The following is an 18,879-nucleotide window of genomic DNA, read 5'->3' as shown; positions in this document are numbered from 1 at the left end:
CGGCAATTTCGAATTAATTGCAAATTCACTGAGATCACGTTGGTTGGCTGACGCGGGGGTGATTAATGTCCCCGTGCTAATCCGGAGACCGGCTTCCCGCCCCCCCGTGGTCCATCCGCTAGTCGCCCTCCGTCTCGTTCTTCCGGCCATCGCGGCGCTTACGTATGGTAAGTACTGTGGGATAACAATCTCGTGTTTCGGATAACAGGGAATATCACCCACGGGGACACCCGACACCCGTCTCTACCGTCGCCGCGGTGGCCGTGACAAACGCACTCACCGCGGATTATACGACATAATCGCTGGAAACCCGAGCCCCCGACGAACGTGCGGTAATTTTCCTGAAATATTCACGGAAGATTTCGGTGTCGAAGAACGCCCACGTTTGCGGCCGTGTAACGGGAGACAATGACGGAGGGACGGTTGTGTTGGATTTAACGATGGTAGATTACACTGTGACGTTCTACCGTGCGGTGATTTCGGTAGACATTCAGATGAACCTTATAAACGAAATTGAATGGGACATCGCTTTTCCATTTTCCGTCAATATCTTGACAAGTTGAAACCAACTCGTTAAATAGTTAAAATTTTTAATATTATTGAAGAAGGATGATAAAAGAAGTTGTATCATGTCACAAAAATTAGATTTTCTAAACATTACATCAATTTGCACAATTATTTGTTTGTTCAATTATAAATTTTCACTTTTTTCTGTTTTCTGAAAAATTTATTTATAATATATTTATTAATATTTATATTATACATATATTTGTAATATATAATACATATGCAGAAAAATATCATTCTGTCGCTAAGAAAAGCAATTTATTTTCTTCCTTTTAAGTAACAGTTTAATATTTTCTTGATAATACTCTTAAAATATATTTATTACAAAATTTTATAAAAACTCATTATTACATACTCAAAACAAAAATTTATTTTCTTTTGAAAAATGTTATAAAATTGATCGAAGAAAGAAACTTTTTATAATAAGTTAATAAACTTGATTGAAGTATTAAACTTACTAAGATTTAGAATACATTTTGAATAAATTTAATGCTTGTGAACTTACCAACTTATGATAGATTTGGATATATGAACTTTTGAAATATTTAAGACAATTAGTTATTACTTGCGTACTTTCCTGTGTATATGTATCTATGCGTAATATAATTTAATATAATAAATATACTATATGATCTGTTTCTAATATAATATACACAAAATATTATATTGCAAAACGGCAAATATCTCATTTATATAAAAATGGAAACGTTCTTTAAATCTGCTGCATCACGCGTCCGATGTTTCTGTGACGTGAAAAATATGTTCGATGGCGAAATATCTTTTTTATCGAATGCAGAAACCTTGTCAGGGAATATCCGTGCATGTCTATGATATAAAATATTCAAAAAGGAATCCCATATGGAGTCATCGTATACTGTAACGCTTTGCATTGTTGAAGCGAGAAAACGATGTCGACCGTTTATTGCCCCCTGGGATTACTCAAGAGCCGATAAAAAATTTACTGGCATCCACACCGGATCTTCGCTAAAACGTATAAACGTGTCTAGCAAAGTTTGTCATGTTAATCCTTACAAAATCCAGTAATAAACCAAACATATTCATTTGCAGCAAGTTATTCTCACGCATGTATATCGTTATTTGTTTAAATAATATACAACAGATTTTTGACATTTAATAATTATATTTTAGCCATTACATTGCACAATTATGAATTTTTTTACTGTGATAATTTATTTCGATAAAAACATATTATTGCACAGTTATACAATATTACATAAATTATTTAAATTATATTTAAATTAGACAAGCTGAGTTTCCTTTTTTCTCCTAGCATTAATGTTATACCTATTGTTCGTTCGCTTGACTTTTCGAGAAAAAGAAGAGGGAACTAAAGGAACCACTTTTTCCTCGTAATTTTTTGCACTAGAACAGTTTGATCGATAGAAAGTTAACTGATTCACGTTCGTGGATGAATAATAGCACGTTATAGAGTTAGGTACTGTTCTATAGCATATCCTGCGAAGTGCATATTGTGTCAATTTAGTAAATCGTTTCGAAGCTCAACTTAACTTTTGCGAACAGAGAACGTGGAGTTTCGGAACTCTCGAATGTCCGCGAACAAGACGTTAAGGCCCGAAACGTGGGTCGCGTTTAAACTGGAAATTTTGTATATACTGCATAATACGACCTTATTATGTTAAGGTATACGGTAGACTGCGACGCTCGCGTGGGCTCCGCGGAGGGGTGAATGCATAATACAGTGCTGCAACCCGGAATACTTGTTCGATAGGGTAGGTGGGGAGATTCGAGTTCGTATCCGATGGAGGAAGGAAGCAAAGTAAAGGAGTAGAGTTGTTGTGTGGTCGATTTGGTACTGGAGTCCAGTACGGTATCGATATTCACGATTCGACAACGATCATATTTTCTCTTGGCTGCGGTATTATTGTTGCAACGGGAAATAATAAAAATGCCTGTGGAAATGTCGTTTTCATTTGTATAAGCTTATTGAATAGATCGAAATTGATATGCAATTATTTAACATTTTTCTAGTTTTATTTTGGTTTTTTGCATACACGTGAACAGTTATAAATATGAAATATGTTTCGGGGAAAAATCTCATATTCATTATTGGTGGTACGGGAACTAAAAAATTTATTAAATCGCGAAAGACCGTAATAGTTGCGACAAGTAGGATTTGCGTCTGATAATGTATTGCTTATTTTAAAGCTATATATTATCAGACAAAAATTAAATGTTGTACGCGATTAATAAAATTTCAAAAAAAAAAAATAATTTCGTAATCGAAAAATAGCGTACAATAATTAAGAATTTTTATATTATATTTAAAGTATATTGTTTTAACCCTCTACACCGGTAACTGAGATCTTAAAAGTTTAAAGGTACCATCGACATTTTTTTATTGTGAATTTTAATAGATAAATTTAAATCTGTAAAAATAAGTAAAGTACAATCCGATTTTTATGATGATAAAAAAGTCGTTGTTCAAGCTTTGACAAATATATCAGAATTTGTTCAGATTTTTATATAATCCAGAACAATAAAAAATTTGCTCTATTTCTTGAAAATCCCTATTGCTGATGGAAGAGTTAAAATTTATGTTGCCGGCGGAAGGTTAATGACACTGGAGAGTTTTTTAATGAATGCGAGATATTCTGAACGTAGGAAACAGCTTACCTATATCTCTCTTTTTGACGTTATATAAATGGCGTATTCGAATGCGCCGTATTCACACAGCCAGATTTGTGAGAAAGAACTTTAGCAGCGGGTTACTAGTACAAGTAAGAAGGTATAAGTCAAATGACGCGTATGTACTAATTTTCTCCCTCGCGCTTGGCGACGCTGGTAACGGCTTTCATCGTCAGATATACATGGCGTTGACGTTTTAATAATTTCATTCGCCGCGTCAAGAGCCCCATTTCCCCGGCGCCATCGCGAGGCATTTTCCGCGAGAGGATCGAATCTGCTCCCTTTCTCTTCGGGGTAGATTCAATTCCAACTTGCAGAATTGCATGTACCCGCCGGCGTCGACGATGGCGATGGCGTCGCGGACCCGGCGTGACGCGCGGCAACGTAATTCCGTGCGATTCTTCGAGAAACTCGTTAATTCCTGCGAGAATAAGACTTTTCAATGGTGGTAGAGCGCGCGGAACGCGATGTCGTACGGAAAGTTCGTAATGGGGATGCACGTCGCGGGGGTGGGTAGATAAATAAGGTGAACCGATCAAGAGAGGGAGAGAAAATCACGCGTCGTCGAAGAGCTTCGAATACCGTCTCTCAGCGATGAACTTGGCCAATGAAGCAGCTCTGAGTTCCGAAACATTGAAGTTTTATTAGATTCATTAATCTTTAAGTAGGTAAATGGAGTGCTCAGAAAAATCTCCAAAATTTTATAGTTATATTTTTTAATATTATGAACAGAGTTGAATTGCCCTACGAGACAGAGGAATATAAAAATAATGAACTTTAAGATTTCTGGGCAACACTTTTTAGTTTTCTTTTTCAAAAGAAGATTTTTAAGAGTGTATGGGATGATCATCTACCTACTTAAAAGTTAAATTCATTAGATAGGATAAAATCAACGTGATTGAATGATATCATTCACATAAGACTTTCTTCAACACGACATTTTTTATTGGAGCATTATATTTATTTTTATCTAACCATGAATAGTTCTAAATTTAATTGTCAAGTAATTATAAGAAAGCGATTCTTAATCTTTTTATCTTTTAGTTAAATATCCCTCGTATTTGGTCGGAACATGAAATGCATCGTTAAAAGAATTTAGCGCATAAATCATCGTTATCATTTCAACGATGGCTCGTTTATCGACAAAAGACTCGCTACATCGTTCGCCACACGTGAAGCACGCCGCCAATTTAAGCGCGAGAGCTCCGTCGAACGAAAACACGATAACGGCGATGTCCATCCCCACGTCGAACGCCGCCGAAACCCATTGTCGCCGTTTTCCTCGCACCTCATCTCACCCTCGTGAATTTGTTCTACCCAACGGCCCTGAGGATCCGACGGTAAAAGTTGCCTATAGAAAACTCTTGGATTTCGTCATTAATTTTCCCAGTAGATGCAGGAGGAAGAGGGCGAACGGGCTGGGCTATAGTGAAGATAGTAGCGTCGGTGCTGCTGGCATTGAGCGATCATCTCATCTACTCGGAGAAAGTTAGATGAGGAAATTTGTCCTTGCGATAGGTTCACTCATAGTTCACAAACTTCGGTAGAAGGCCACGCTAGCTACATCGTATCCGGTATACGTGTGGACGTATATACGTGTGTATGGGCACACCCATATCCACGTTCACGTCGGTCATGTACGTGAGGCGCTTCCGTCATTGTGGCGACACCCGCTAGATCGAATCATCCCCCTGTCGTGGACCACCCAACCATGGAGATTCCGAAGAGCGACTACCCGAGAAAAGGAATTGACTAAACCCCTTGAGAATTAATATCTCAGTGGGGAGCAAACGATCTAAGTGCTTCAATAACCGTCAGAGCGGTTAAGGGTAGAAGATAAAATCATTCCCATTCATGGCGGTGGCGTGCGATCATTCGTAATAGCAACTAGTCGTTATATTTTTATTTTATTATCCCTACAGTAAAAATACACCTCTCTATATATTATATTATCTTGTTATTCGGATAAATACAAATTTAGTCATATAGTTGTTAATTTAAGAACTACGGTGAGACTCTATTAATGCGATATTATTATTAGAATATAAAAGAAATTTATATATTCTAATAATTCATGACATCTTAAGACTGTATTTAAGACAGTCTTAAATAAAGAATTGAATATGAATACCAGCCAACGACTCATCTTTTCGCACCGTTATTCTTATCCTTAAAATAAAATATGATGTAAAATATATGAGACAATATGTAGAGGGTGCGTCATGATAAAGGCAAAGTATGAGAAGCTCATCTAAAGGCGTCTGCTCAAAAAGGCGCCTTCTGCTTTATAGGAAACTTGGGATCAAGCGCTCGTTTATCAAAACCGAGAATTACGGACATCTGTCCGCTTTGGAACCGCGCCAAATTGAGCGAGCGTCCGCCTTTCACCGGTGGGCGAGTACTTGAGAATCGATGGAATATTACGTCCATACCTGCCTCAGCCTTCGTTTGATTAACGACGATTAAAACTATAAGGGATCCTCGTGTTAACGCGATTCAAGACGACTAGACTGATTCGAAGTCTCCCTTAGTTTATATAATGAGTCTTTTAATTAAAACAATTCAGACAAGTATTGCGAAGGTTGTTATAAACTGAATAATCATCCCTCGAAAAGAAAAATATTAATCAAAATATACAAGGTTGGGCAACGAGCCAGATAAAAAGAAAAATATTAATGTAGCAGACTAGATTTATATTTATAGTTGTATATCCTTTATTTATATCGTACATGTTTCTTTACAAACAATTTTTATATTTAAGACAGATATTATGAATATTTGAAATATACTTTTCCCATGAACTTTTATCCGCTTAATTAAATAGATATATTGAATTCCAGGAATAAGTAATTTTTAGGTTAAAGTACATATTATTTAATTATTTAATTGATTGACGATTTTTTTTTAAGAATGACGATATAAATAAAGAATGTATGTTCGTGTAAAGCTAATGAATAAATTATTGTGCACACGGTGCGTAACAAATCGCTCCCGCAAGAGTACTTTCGAAATGAACAAGTTATTACCATGGACGTGCAAATTCGATATGAAAATTTGATTCGGAGTGGACAATATGCGAGGTAGTTTACGCACGTGATCCCACGAGAGGCGTCCCTTGACGGGCTGACGGATATCGTGACGGCGTATACTCGCAGGTAACGTAAATGTAATTATCGTTAGGTCTGCGGAGGCCAAGGATCTAATTACACGGTCGTCCAGATTCCGGGACTCAATGACGCGAGTCCATCGAGGCGTAAGCGCGTACGACGTGCGAGACGGGGGGATGAACGAAGGGCACGACTTAAGCGAACTGTACGAGGACGCGGGCTAGCAGAGGGCGGCCGGTGGATGCTTGTGTAAGGTAGAAGGTCGGGATCAGGGGCTCGTTTATCAACCTCGGGATTCCAGACGTCTGTCCCGTGTCCCACGGGATGAATTTATCGGTTTTATAATTAAGCGTGGCTCGCAATACCGACGAGTAACTTGCACAGTAATTTATATATCTGTATGCTAGTTTCCTCCTTCTTTCTCTTTCTTCCCCTCCTCTCTCTTTTCTCTGCCTCCATTTCTTCTTTTTTTTTCAGCGACGCGATCTCGAAATAGGTGGGTGTGCTTCGTTAACTCTCTTAATTCTCTTTCTTTCTCCCGCTTCTCTTCCGATCCCATCTCTTTCGTTTCGAAACACTACGTGTTTTGCACGCAAACATTTTTCGGTCATCTAGTTGTAGGGGATAACGAACGAGACGAGATAATGAAAAGATCGCCAGTTGCGCGCAAAGAATTTAATCCCGCTCGTACTCCGATATTCAACGCGGTTAAATGGTCTAATACTCGAATGGATGACTGGGTTGAGCGTTTTGATAAAGAAAATGATGTATACCTACGAGAATGGTATAAGGTTGATTTTATAGTACATTCAGTGAAATTTCACTCTGACATATAATATTTAACAAATAAGATACATTTTTAATAACAGGAAAAGGACGGTTTTGCTGAAATATTTAAAAATGTAAATAAAAATCTGAAAATTATTTCGTTGAACCATCAAAATAATTATGTAGGATGCTCAAACTATGATGTCAAAACGTTTTGTATAATAATGTTCATCATGTTTGAGTTCCCTATTTTAATTATTTTGATAATCTTACAAAATGATTTTCAGATTTATATGTAGTTAATTTCTTAGATACTTTAGCAAATTGTTCTTTTCTTTTGTCAACAGAATGCAAAACTATTAATTAAAACAAAAATATAGTTGCTTTACATAGCAAAATGATCTAACATTCAATATCTGATATACACATAATATCCATTGGATGCACGTTTAAGCAACAATAAATATAGTGAGTGCAAAAAGTATTCGTACAAGGAATTTTTTTTATAAAAAAAACCTTATTTGGAGATCATTAATTAGCAATTTTATACAATGAAACTTCCTGTTGAACAAACAAGCTTCGCGTATATTCCTGATTTTAGAAGCTTTTCTCGATTGTACGAATATTTTTGAGCGTCTAAATAATAAAATTGTTGATTGTCTCGCTTATTTTTAAGATGATTCCTGTTATTAATAATATTAATACACATCCTTTTGGTACACATAATTTTGACATCTATTTTATTCTTTATGAATAAATTGTTAATTATCCAGCAAGAAATAACCATCAATTAATTAGATCGAATCGATGTCGAATTGAAATATAGAAATCATCGTATCGATATTGATTCAACATCAATTCGATGAGCTATTTTTCGCTGAATAATGTTTACTCTTTAAAAATAAAGTTTTTTTTAAATATTTTCTCTGTACTAATACTTTTTGCACTCACCGTAATAGTTATGTATGTATAAATAAATACTATAAAACGTATGTCATTAGTATAGACACATTTGCTTCACAAATATTTTCAGTTTTAACTAACGTGTGTATTTTCATTTACTAAAAACAAGCAAATGAAAAATTAAATAGTCATAAGTGAGATTAGATACTTTGATGAGCAATCTTGCGTTAGCTAGTACTTTGTCTATGTAGGGAGTGAATAATGGAAGCTTGATTTCATCACGAGATGAAACTACAGCATCTCGTTATTAAGCTCTCTCTCTTCCTCGCTCTCTTGTTGTTGTTGTTTTTCAGTCTCGACAGACACTAAAGCGACCTACTATATGATCATAAAGTATGAAATATTCGTCCACGCGGAATTTCGCGGAATTCGATTCGATCGGCGGACGCGAATGCACGTTGCGGTCGATAATGAGAAGCTATGGACGCGCAAATGACGAGAATTAGAAACGCAATTTTCGAGCACGTCGAGTATTTACATACGAGAATAATGCCGGCATTGGCGAGTTCGTTATTTTGCAATGAACTTTCCTCATTTATAGTGTGCTTAATTTAAAACATTTCGCAAATAACGAGACGTATTCTCTGCATTCAATTTACATAGAGATTACTGCGTGATAGCGTGATAGCATCATTAGCGCTATCATACGTGAGAGAGACAGATTTATGTCTCTGCAACGGACACTTTATAAGAGTCCTGGGTTCTAACATTTATCATATGAAATTGTTATAAAACTTAACATCTTCTGGCGAGTTGCCATCCGCGTGAGAAATGACAGGACCAAACAAAGTAAAAGAAATTCGAATACTTTCTTTCTCGATCCTGAGATTTTTTATCCTGAGAGAGATATATATATATATGTATATATATTAAAAAACCAGATTATAATGGTTCATAAATTCGTTGTGTCAGAAGCCATTTTGCGGGTGCTCGTATATGGCGCTTTACGAATTATGCTCGGTACAGAGATGAACGATGATACGAATCCCGTTGCATGCGGACTACTCTCAGCGATGTAGTAATTCGCATTGCAGCCACGGCCGTGAGACTCACAGTTGGACGTATTATGGCACGTCAGAAAGCCATGCCGGAGGTTTCTCTGCCGGTCGCAGGCCATAAACTAAATGACGAGCTTCGAGCTCTTGGGATTCGCACACTGTGAAACATACGAGAAGAGGACTGCAATGTTATTGTTGCTAGCCAACTCGCGCAGAGACGTTAGTGTAGACTACAACGCGCTAACAAGCAGGTAATTACAATGAAACGATTGAGCCGTCACTGCCTGTAGTACAGGAGAAATCCAGGTAGTTATCGCAACTGTTGAAATCCCGGAGTACCGTTCGTGGATTTGAGTTGGGAACGCCTCGAAAGAGAGGGATGGGCAATGAAAGACGGATGCGATATGCGAGGAGCCGCAGAAAGACGGATAGCAAGGAAGAGAGAAAGAGAGAACTGGGAAAACGAGAGAACGCGAGATGGGGGGGAAGGAGAGGACGAAGAGAAAGGCAAAGCGGAAAGGAGTGAGAGAGAATGGATACGAGCCTAGTATGGAGTTTGAGGCTTGTTTGAACAGGCTGCAGCTTCCAGAGAGGGTGGACTGGGGGGTGCTGGGGGGGAGGGGGGGTTGCTATGACGATCACGCCCCATCGAATTACGCGAAAATTGCCCTACGTACCCTCGACCCCTCATCCATCCCCCTTCCACCTTCGGTAACCTCCCCCCCCCCTCCTTCTCCCCATCATACCTCATCCACCCTTCATCAGGACTTCAGTCATTCCAATCTCCTCTCCCGTCTCCCCGTCACGTTGCGAATGTGAGCGAGGATAAACGGCTCGCCGAATTGTGCTTCTCGATGAACCTTCTCGAGCTTGCGATACCTTTCGTTGAGAGGAACGGCGCTTGAAGTAAGTGGAGTCTTAAGTCAATGTTAAGAGTAGACAGGTTTCCCCGCCTAGTGTTTGTCTTAATCACTATGTTACTGAAAATATGGAGCAGTTGGTTACTTAACGCAATCGATATGTAATCGTCCACAGGAAGGACGATTTTGTTGAAATAAGCTAAAAATTTGGCTAGATACAAATCTGAAAATAATTTTCCATCAGACGTTCAAACTGGTTGCTAGAATATCAAAACTTTTTACATACATCATTTACATCATGTTTGAGATTCTTACACACACACGTAATAATTATTTTAATAATCCAATAAAATTATTTTCAGCTTTACCATCTGGCTAAATTTTTAAATACTTAAAAAAAAATCGTTCTTTTTATGTCGAAATGTAATTACATCGTGTGTGTGGAAGCTTAACCAACAGCTTACCCAAATATATTAAATGAATGATTTTAATAACAAGCTTTTCAGCTTAAATTTATATAAAATTATAAAATGTTAAAGAGAGTACGCGTAGGTGTAACAATGAGCTTATGTAAATGCATAGCATATCAGAAAGTTTATTTCGTTTGTAAGAACGGCGCAAATTTGGGAAAATAATTCGCAGAATCCAAACATCGATCGGTGGCACAGCCGCTCTCACCCGTCAAAGAAACTAATTTCTCCGTGCGGTTCAGATTTCCATTATCGTGCACGAAAGCGTTTTCATTTCCTTACAGAAGCGTCTGCCGTGTAAACAGCGCATAATGGAATATATTGGAGTCGAGAATATAGTTTGGAAGTGTATTGTGGAGAAGGGGCTAAAACGCTCACCAATAATCGAAGTAAAAGGATAAAATAACAAAATCTTCCGCATACAAATATCTAGCAATAATACTTACTTTAGTAATTATAATATAATTGTTTATAAAATTATTACCAATTTTCGAGAAACCTTAATCAATACTTGATACTTATATCGTTTTGTGTAAAACTTTACAAAGGATATATGGCAGTTAATTAAAATTTTTCTTATACTCGCTGTCAACTGCTGTCAAAGTGTTAACAATATGTCGAGGGACAAATCCTTATATTCCACTATAAAATTTGCAGTGTAATATTTTATTGCGCAATGAGGTAATACATTGTAATGAATTTAATATTGTAACTGCCGTTATAGCGTTAACAATATTGAATAATTTAATTCACGCTACATTGTAATGCATCACGTCACAAATGGGGCACAATGCCGTGAGCTAAATAATGGAAGCCTTACGCGCGCGTGATAGTAACCGTTCTCCAACTTCGACTCCTAATCGCTCGCAGACTTCGCGAGGCCATCGGATTCGGTTAGAACTTCGCAGCGAGCTGCTGTTCCGCGAAGTTCACGTCCGACCGGTAACCGCACCGTTAAGCCGTCCCGATCTCCGCCGAGATTTCCGTCGTGCAGATTTAAAAGGTCGTTACGTCTCCGCCGTGGTCGCTGATCGTATTTCTTTTTTGATCCGTTCGGCAATAAGCCGTCCGCGGGATTAAAAGATTACGACGTCCAATATCGGCGCAGAGGACTGGTCGGGTTCCGAATAAGCACGGGTATAGACGTCGCACGAGATTCCTGCGGGAATTCCGGCAATCCTTTACGTGACTACCTTCCGACCTCCGTCCCTTGCTACGTGAGTATCAAGGGGAAGCAATGTTTTCGCATTAGGGATAAACTGCCTCACGTCCCGACGGTCGGTCGGCGAGCGAGTGTCGCCAAGCCGCTGCAATTTATACGCTCCTGGCGCCAATTAACTGGACTTCCGCGTAATAAAATTAGTCTCGTGCGATTTGACCCTGTCGTCGCGACGTGGTTAACTCCACGGAAGAGTACCGGAATATTGCGTTGGCGATTCCCGAGCGTTGCTGAACGAATTTTATTAAGTGGATAAAATAAGAACCTGTGGAAATATAAAATGTCTTACTTTTTGCCAGCGGATATATATTGGCGAAATCAAATCATTATTCGATGGTTTTCTTGTTCATTGATATTTATAGTAGTGTAACGCAGAAGCGTTATGGAGTGCAAGATAACAGAATGATGAGAAGAAGATTGAAAAATCTTATTAAAATCTGCATTAAAAATTCTTTACACTTATTTGTTTATTTATTTCAACTTATTCTAAAGATTTTCCTGATCACTAACAAGTAGTCATTATATTATTCCGAACTATTATACTCAGGATTAGAGATATGTATTTGAAATACTTTTATTTAAAACACATTATTTGCAATACAAGTGTGTTTTGTATTTTAGCAAAGTACATGAAAGTATTTTGTATTTAAATCGAAAGATTGAAAGGTTTTTGTATTTTGTAATTTTCAAATAATAAAGTTAAATATTTAAAATTATTTTAATATTTGTGAAATATGAAATACAAAATACAATTGTCTTAGAAATACTGTTTTCATGCCCAGCCCTGATTATACTTTACTTGAGATTTGAGATATAAATTATTATTTCACACACACATACGTATACATACGTATGCATTCATTTTCTGTTCTTATTGTGTTGTCATTACTATAACTTTTCCTTTGACGTTTTCACGAATCATATTTCTCATTGTCTTTAATGCAAGTCAGAGAACGTGGAGGAAAGATACATGTACGTATAAAACCCACTACGTAAAATATTCCGTTAAAATTAAGAAATAAAGAATAACGCTATGAGCACACTAGGGGAAAAATGGATAGGTAGCGAAAGTAAAGGAGTATGGAAGCAGACGGCACGTTATAGAGGCAAGAGATTCCATATTTCATAGAGATAACGAAGACAAGTGATGCCTGGGAATATGAAGCTCAAGAAAATGAATAAGGGACTGGCGCGGTGATATGTAGCGCGACAAAAGTGTCAAAATCATAATCGTACATAACGCATTTAATGTATCATAAATTGTGCATTATGGCGGAATAGAAGAAACAAAGAAGGGAACAAGTGAAATAGAAATTAAAAGTAAAAATATCAATTTGAAACGAATTAAATTAAATTAATACGCTAGAAATATATTGAATAAATACATGTTTTTAAATTACGTGAACATGCGTTAATTAAATACAGCTGTATTTATTTCTAGCAGCATCCAAGCAAATAATTTATTTTAGTAGCTACAAAAAGCACGTATCATTAACGACGAAGAAGAATAAAGGAAGAGGAGAACTGGCCGTGGGCACTAACTGTGAGCTTATAAGGGAAAATGGATGCACGTGGACAGACAGCCCGCAGACGGGCAACACTCGTGTACACATGCTAAGTGCATCGCGCCCTAGAGCGAGTATATTGCGTTAACACTGAGGGTGCAAACAGCCCTTGCTTCGCTTACACCCTTTGTACGACGTTCTTGTTCTCTTCGCGACAGTACAGTCGGGCTAATTATTAAAGCGTTAAAACCGCTCGTTAAGTCGTCATTTACGTCGTGGTAGCATAATTCCGAAGATTAATACAGAAATAATCTTTTGGCAAAATTAAGCAAATTGCAAAGGACATGGAATTTTGCTAAAATAACTTCTATACATAAACGATATTATTAAAGAGTCGCTTCATATTGCAATCTTTAAATTCCAAAATAGAATTTTCGCAAAGAAATTTTAGATGCATAATAATACTTCATTCACGTAATTATTTTACGATTTGAAATTTCAGTCATAAAAAGAGAGCAGGTTGAGATGTAATGATCGAATTATATATACATCATGGAGTGGAAAGAAAGGAAAGCGCAAAGAATCTTACTTCAACTTCTTTAATTATTTAATTCTTTAACCTGCAGTCCTTCCGCAAATTTTTATTCATTCCCGCGTTTTAGCGTTTCTTTGAACTCAAGAAAATACTCGTTTATTCGCAATAGGAATATAAATCAATTATATATATATACACATCTTTTATGTCTGTTATCTTTAATTAATCTCATGTACTGGCAGTGTCATTGCACCTCCCGGTACGTAAATGTTAACGGTTTCCGCGAAGGAGGTTTCTTCGCTCCGTTCTCCCTTGTTGTTAATTCATTTGCCTACGAAGCAACATAGGCTAGGGAGGGGCAGTCAAAGGCGACGCTGGAACGAGGGTGATTAATTCATCGTGTCGTCGGAAGTGGCATTAAGACGCCTTCGTATAAACGCTGTCCAAAAGGAAGTGGCACCGCCTCGCTTCACCTCTCGGGCAACCAGTCTATCTACGTATAAAAGCATTAACGGCTATATACGTATATATGCGATTGAGATATTATGGAGAGACTAAGCGTCCTTTGCGTGCCTCTAAAGAGCGACCTGCGAGTAGATGCCGAGAGGGATGTTAAGGGGTTTCCGTTCACATGCACGCGATGCTCGACGTTGCCTGCGACTTACAGCTGCTTCTCGTATTCTTTCTATCGAAAATTTTAATTCCGTCCATATTTAGCTTTTTTTTATTTCTAATTATTTAATGAAGCTGCTTAAAATCAATCGGTAAATATTATGAATACAATAAATCGATGGACGTTTCAGTTTCTCTCAAAAATTTTTTTATTTTCTCATTTTATGATCGATCGAAGGTATGCTTATAAATTTTCATTTTATTTATTTGATGAAACAAAAAATGCGAGTTGCATCTTGATATATTTCTAAAAACAATTTGGAGATTCGTCTATGCGTTACCTTTATCTATTGAGAAATTCTCGACATACCGCAAATCTCGTATGCTATTTCTGTCAAAGGCTCCGATTTAATTTCTTGTGGTTAAAGGCCATCGGTCAAAGAAAAGGGAACCGAATCAAAGCGTAAACTCGAAACTTTCGTCCATCGCAGTTCAAGTGCGAGGGTTTTCAACAGCGATACGGAGGGTGGACACGCAAAAAGACCAATGGCATTTCGTTATTGCACGCTGAAAGTAAGAAGGAAACCATAGAAGGAATCTCGTAAGGAATCGCTAACTTGTTATATGCTATGTTTTTTCGCGACCGTTTCTCTACTTGTTTGTAGATATTTTCGAAAACAATTTAAATCTGATTCATGTTTGCTCGCCATGATTTTTGTAGTTTATTTGAAGACAAATAAAAACCTCGATATTACTTATATAAATTATCTTTGATACTCGATAGGATATATTTGTATATCTTATCGAGTATCCAAAATAATTTAATTAAAGAAGAAATTAATAAAATTTATTTTATTATAATTATTAATATCGAATATTTTTTATTGTCTCTTCAGATAAATTGTAAAAAATATGGCGTGCAAACGAGAATCAGATTCAATTAATATATATCTCTAAAATATCTTATACATAAAAAAAATATATATTAAAAGAAAAATTCTATTCTGAATAAAATATTTGTTTAATGTTAGCTTATTAAAATATTACATTTATGATTTTATAAAATTTTACGATTTGATCAGATTTCATGTGTATGAAAATTGTCATCATTGTCATGGTCTGAAGTAAATGAGATTTTAATTTATAATTTAGAACTGCATGATTAACGAAAAATACTGCTGCCCAGCCATATTTAAATTTAAAATGAAAACAGGTACATATATCTATAGGAAACGACTCGAAAATTCGCTGTTTTAATCGACCGTACGATACGATACGAGAGGAAACCGTACGGGTTCAATCGTGTAAAAGATCGATCGAAAAATTCCCATAAAAATTACACGATCGTTGCTTCGAGTGCTTAGCGACACGTGACTAATTTCGTGGCTTATGCACCAATGGATATCGGTTGAAGCCGTGTACTTTTAGTTATGCGGAAATATATGCGACGTAACTACGTTTCGGTGTATTTGCTTAACGTGTTTTCTCCCAATTTAAAAATAATATTCGATACGCGCGCGCGTGCTATGAATCCACTATTATGATAATGGAAGTAACGTTGTTGCCTTCTAAAACAACGAATTGGATGAATTTTCAATATGACAAAAGATTTAACAACAATAAATTGCTTGAACACAGATTAAAATCTAAGTAGCTTATTTTAATTAATATTTATTTAAAATGAAAAACATTTCAATTGATTTTATCTTTTTATTAAATGTAGAATTTTATATAGTCGCTAAAATTTTTATTTTAGCTTGCTTATATTTATCATTATATCGCATGAGTAATGGAAGTGTTTAATATTTGCTCTATATATTAAATATAACTCAGTAAAAACGTAGCAGCGCGTGTCAAGGATCGATAAGAAATATCATGTCTAAACTTATTAGAGCTCACGACATACGCTCGACTGATCCGCGATATTGAAACCTATCTCGAAAATCCTGGCGCCACGATTAATCACCGAAGCCGCGATCGGCGGCGTTGACCCTTTTCTGTACGCTTCATGCCGCGTTTATCATCGTACTTTTCGCATGGCCGCACATTTTTCATCGCTCACGCGCATCCAGCCGAATCAACCAGCGGGCTCGCTCACTGGAATAACACAAGGACGCGAATAATACGAGCCGAGAATAATTCCGGGATAAATCAGCCTGCCTTCGTCCTTTAATATTCTCCCCGGTACTGTCCGATAATTCAAAATCGCGGCATAATTTCGGTATAAATCGAGGGCGGGGGAGATCGCACGCGGATGAGCGGAGGAAACACCATCGTCCCTTTAAAAGCCATGGGCGTTTCCTTCCTGGTGTCGGACGATAGGATTCTCTCGTGTTATACGACTTCCTTTTCATCGACAGCAACAATGGCGGTGGTGCACGTCGCTTCTCGTCGTCTCTCCAGAATCGAAGTTTGCTCTTTGTACACAGAAACACGCGCGTACGTTCAGCTCACATGTGCACTCTTGTATGTACACTCCCGTGCACGAGACACGCGGAAAATACAGAAGAAGGTTGATGGATCGCAATTCACGCGATCTCTCTCATGGGCGCAGGGAAGCGCGACGGGATGCACTGCATCCTCCCTTCACTGTTTCAGACCGGAGGATCCAGTTGGTGTGAAAAATTTAACGGAGAAACTTGTAACTAGCCTTAGGAATGTAAACTACCTGATAAACTCATTAAGAACACACCGAAGGGGGTGGTGGTGAACCCCACGAAGTCGTTTTAATGAGTAAAGTACGAAAATTCATTGGGAAATAAAACATGCATGTCGAAAGTTAATACATTGCTTATAGTGTCTCTTTAATTGATAAATATAAGTTGAAAAGTTCCTAAATTCCGTCTAAGAAAAGTTTTCTCATACGCCACTCTCGCTGAAACCATGTCGGCGCCCATGGTTCTGTTCTTTCTGGATTCGAGAAGGGCGCACGACGAGAGGAGCAGACGTCTCTTGGGCAAACATTTTTACGCTATTACGGGAATCCGAGACTAGATATTAAGCAAACGCTTACAGCTGCAGGAAATCACTCGAGTCTCACCCTACACTATTCTGTCATTCTTTCTCTCTCTTTCGAAGGCTATCGAACGAGGAGGATCAAAATCTGCGATTTATTCCGCGAATTTTCATGGAAAAACATGTAATACAGACACTAGTATAAGTGACAATGCTAAATTCGATCGATACGACGCGGAATAAAATTCTCTTTTAAAAAATTGTATTGTATTTTCACACTGAAAAAAAAATTGCTAAATTTTGATAAATATTTGTTTGAATAGTACTAACTAAATATTTACTAAATGTAAATATATATATTTATTTGGTAAGAACTATTGATTTAAGTATCTTTTTTTTTTATTGAATACATATTTATTTACTGCAAATAAATGTTTCGTTAGTACTTTTTAAATAAATATTTATTGAAACTTATTAATTTTTTTTCCAATGCATGGCTGGACAAAGAATAAATTTACTATTTTTTTTGTTACTGTTTTGTGTCACATGTAGTAATGTTACAAAAGAAATATATTATTTATCCTGTAATTAAATTAATTGATTACTATATAAGGAAAAAAAAGAAGGAAAAGATATTTTATTACCTTCAGCTTTATTGATTGCTACACGACTTTTATGATTTGTTGGAATTGACGTTATTGATACTTTCTGTTTTAATTTTACTCTTGCCTCGCCATAACTCTTGTCTCGCGTCATAAAATACATTTGCAGCACACCACAAATCAATCTAGATTTGTTTAGCGATATCGACCATTTCTCTCATATCGGACGAGAGTTCGAAGAGCAATTCCGAGAGACGTGAACGCGTTTAGCCCGGACGCAGTTGATTTATCGTGGGAGAAAAGGGCGGTGCGGCAGTGAAAGAAAAGGGTAGCTTTTCGACGAGAGAACGAGGCACTTCTGTCAATTACTACCCGTCGCGTAGGTAGAACGGTGAAAACACGTTTTATTCTCTGGCAGGTCGTACGCGACGGATAGATGTCACGTCATCGCCACCCTCGAGAAGCGATTACGAGGCAAACGGCGTCCCGTCTCGAAACCACCCTCGACAGCGCGTCCTCGATTCAACCGCATCGTCATTAAGTTACCGTCAATTAGAACAAATGCCAGAGCGAGAGCGTTCAGTATGAAAAAGCTCGCGTGCCTGTTGAAGAAAATCGGAAATGTCATTCGTCATTTGTCTACCCTTCCGAGAGGGCTTTAACTGCCCCCCCTGTATTTACGACGGAAAGTTTGTTCAATAGTTTCTTTTAAAAAAAGTTGTTATATACACTGCAATTGATTCTATACAAAAAGTATCAAATTAATTACGTAAAAATAAATTCACATTGATTGTTTACATTCCTTGGTACGTAAAAAAATTGTTTAGCATAAATACCTAACTGTAATTAAATTTACTGTAATAGAATCTGTTAAAGATAACTCGAAGCCATAATTCTCTCACGATCTCTTTCTATCGCTACATCAACGACTGTGAATAATTACTCGCGTGATACCTTTGCAATCCTTGAATCAAAATAAATCGTCCACCGTGAATTGAGCCACTTTCTGTAATTAAAGGGAAAGACCCGACTATGTGAAATGTGATCTAAG

Source organism: Trachymyrmex cornetzi, unplaced genomic scaffold (genome assembly GCF_001594075.2).
Source record: "Trachymyrmex cornetzi isolate Tcor2-1 unplaced genomic scaffold, Tcor1.1 scaffold248, whole genome shotgun sequence".
Classification (NCBI taxonomy): Eukaryota; Metazoa; Arthropoda; class Insecta; order Hymenoptera; family Formicidae; genus Trachymyrmex; species Trachymyrmex cornetzi.
The sequence above is the reverse complement of the archived record's forward strand: the minus strand, read 5'-3'. Positions refer to the sequence as shown.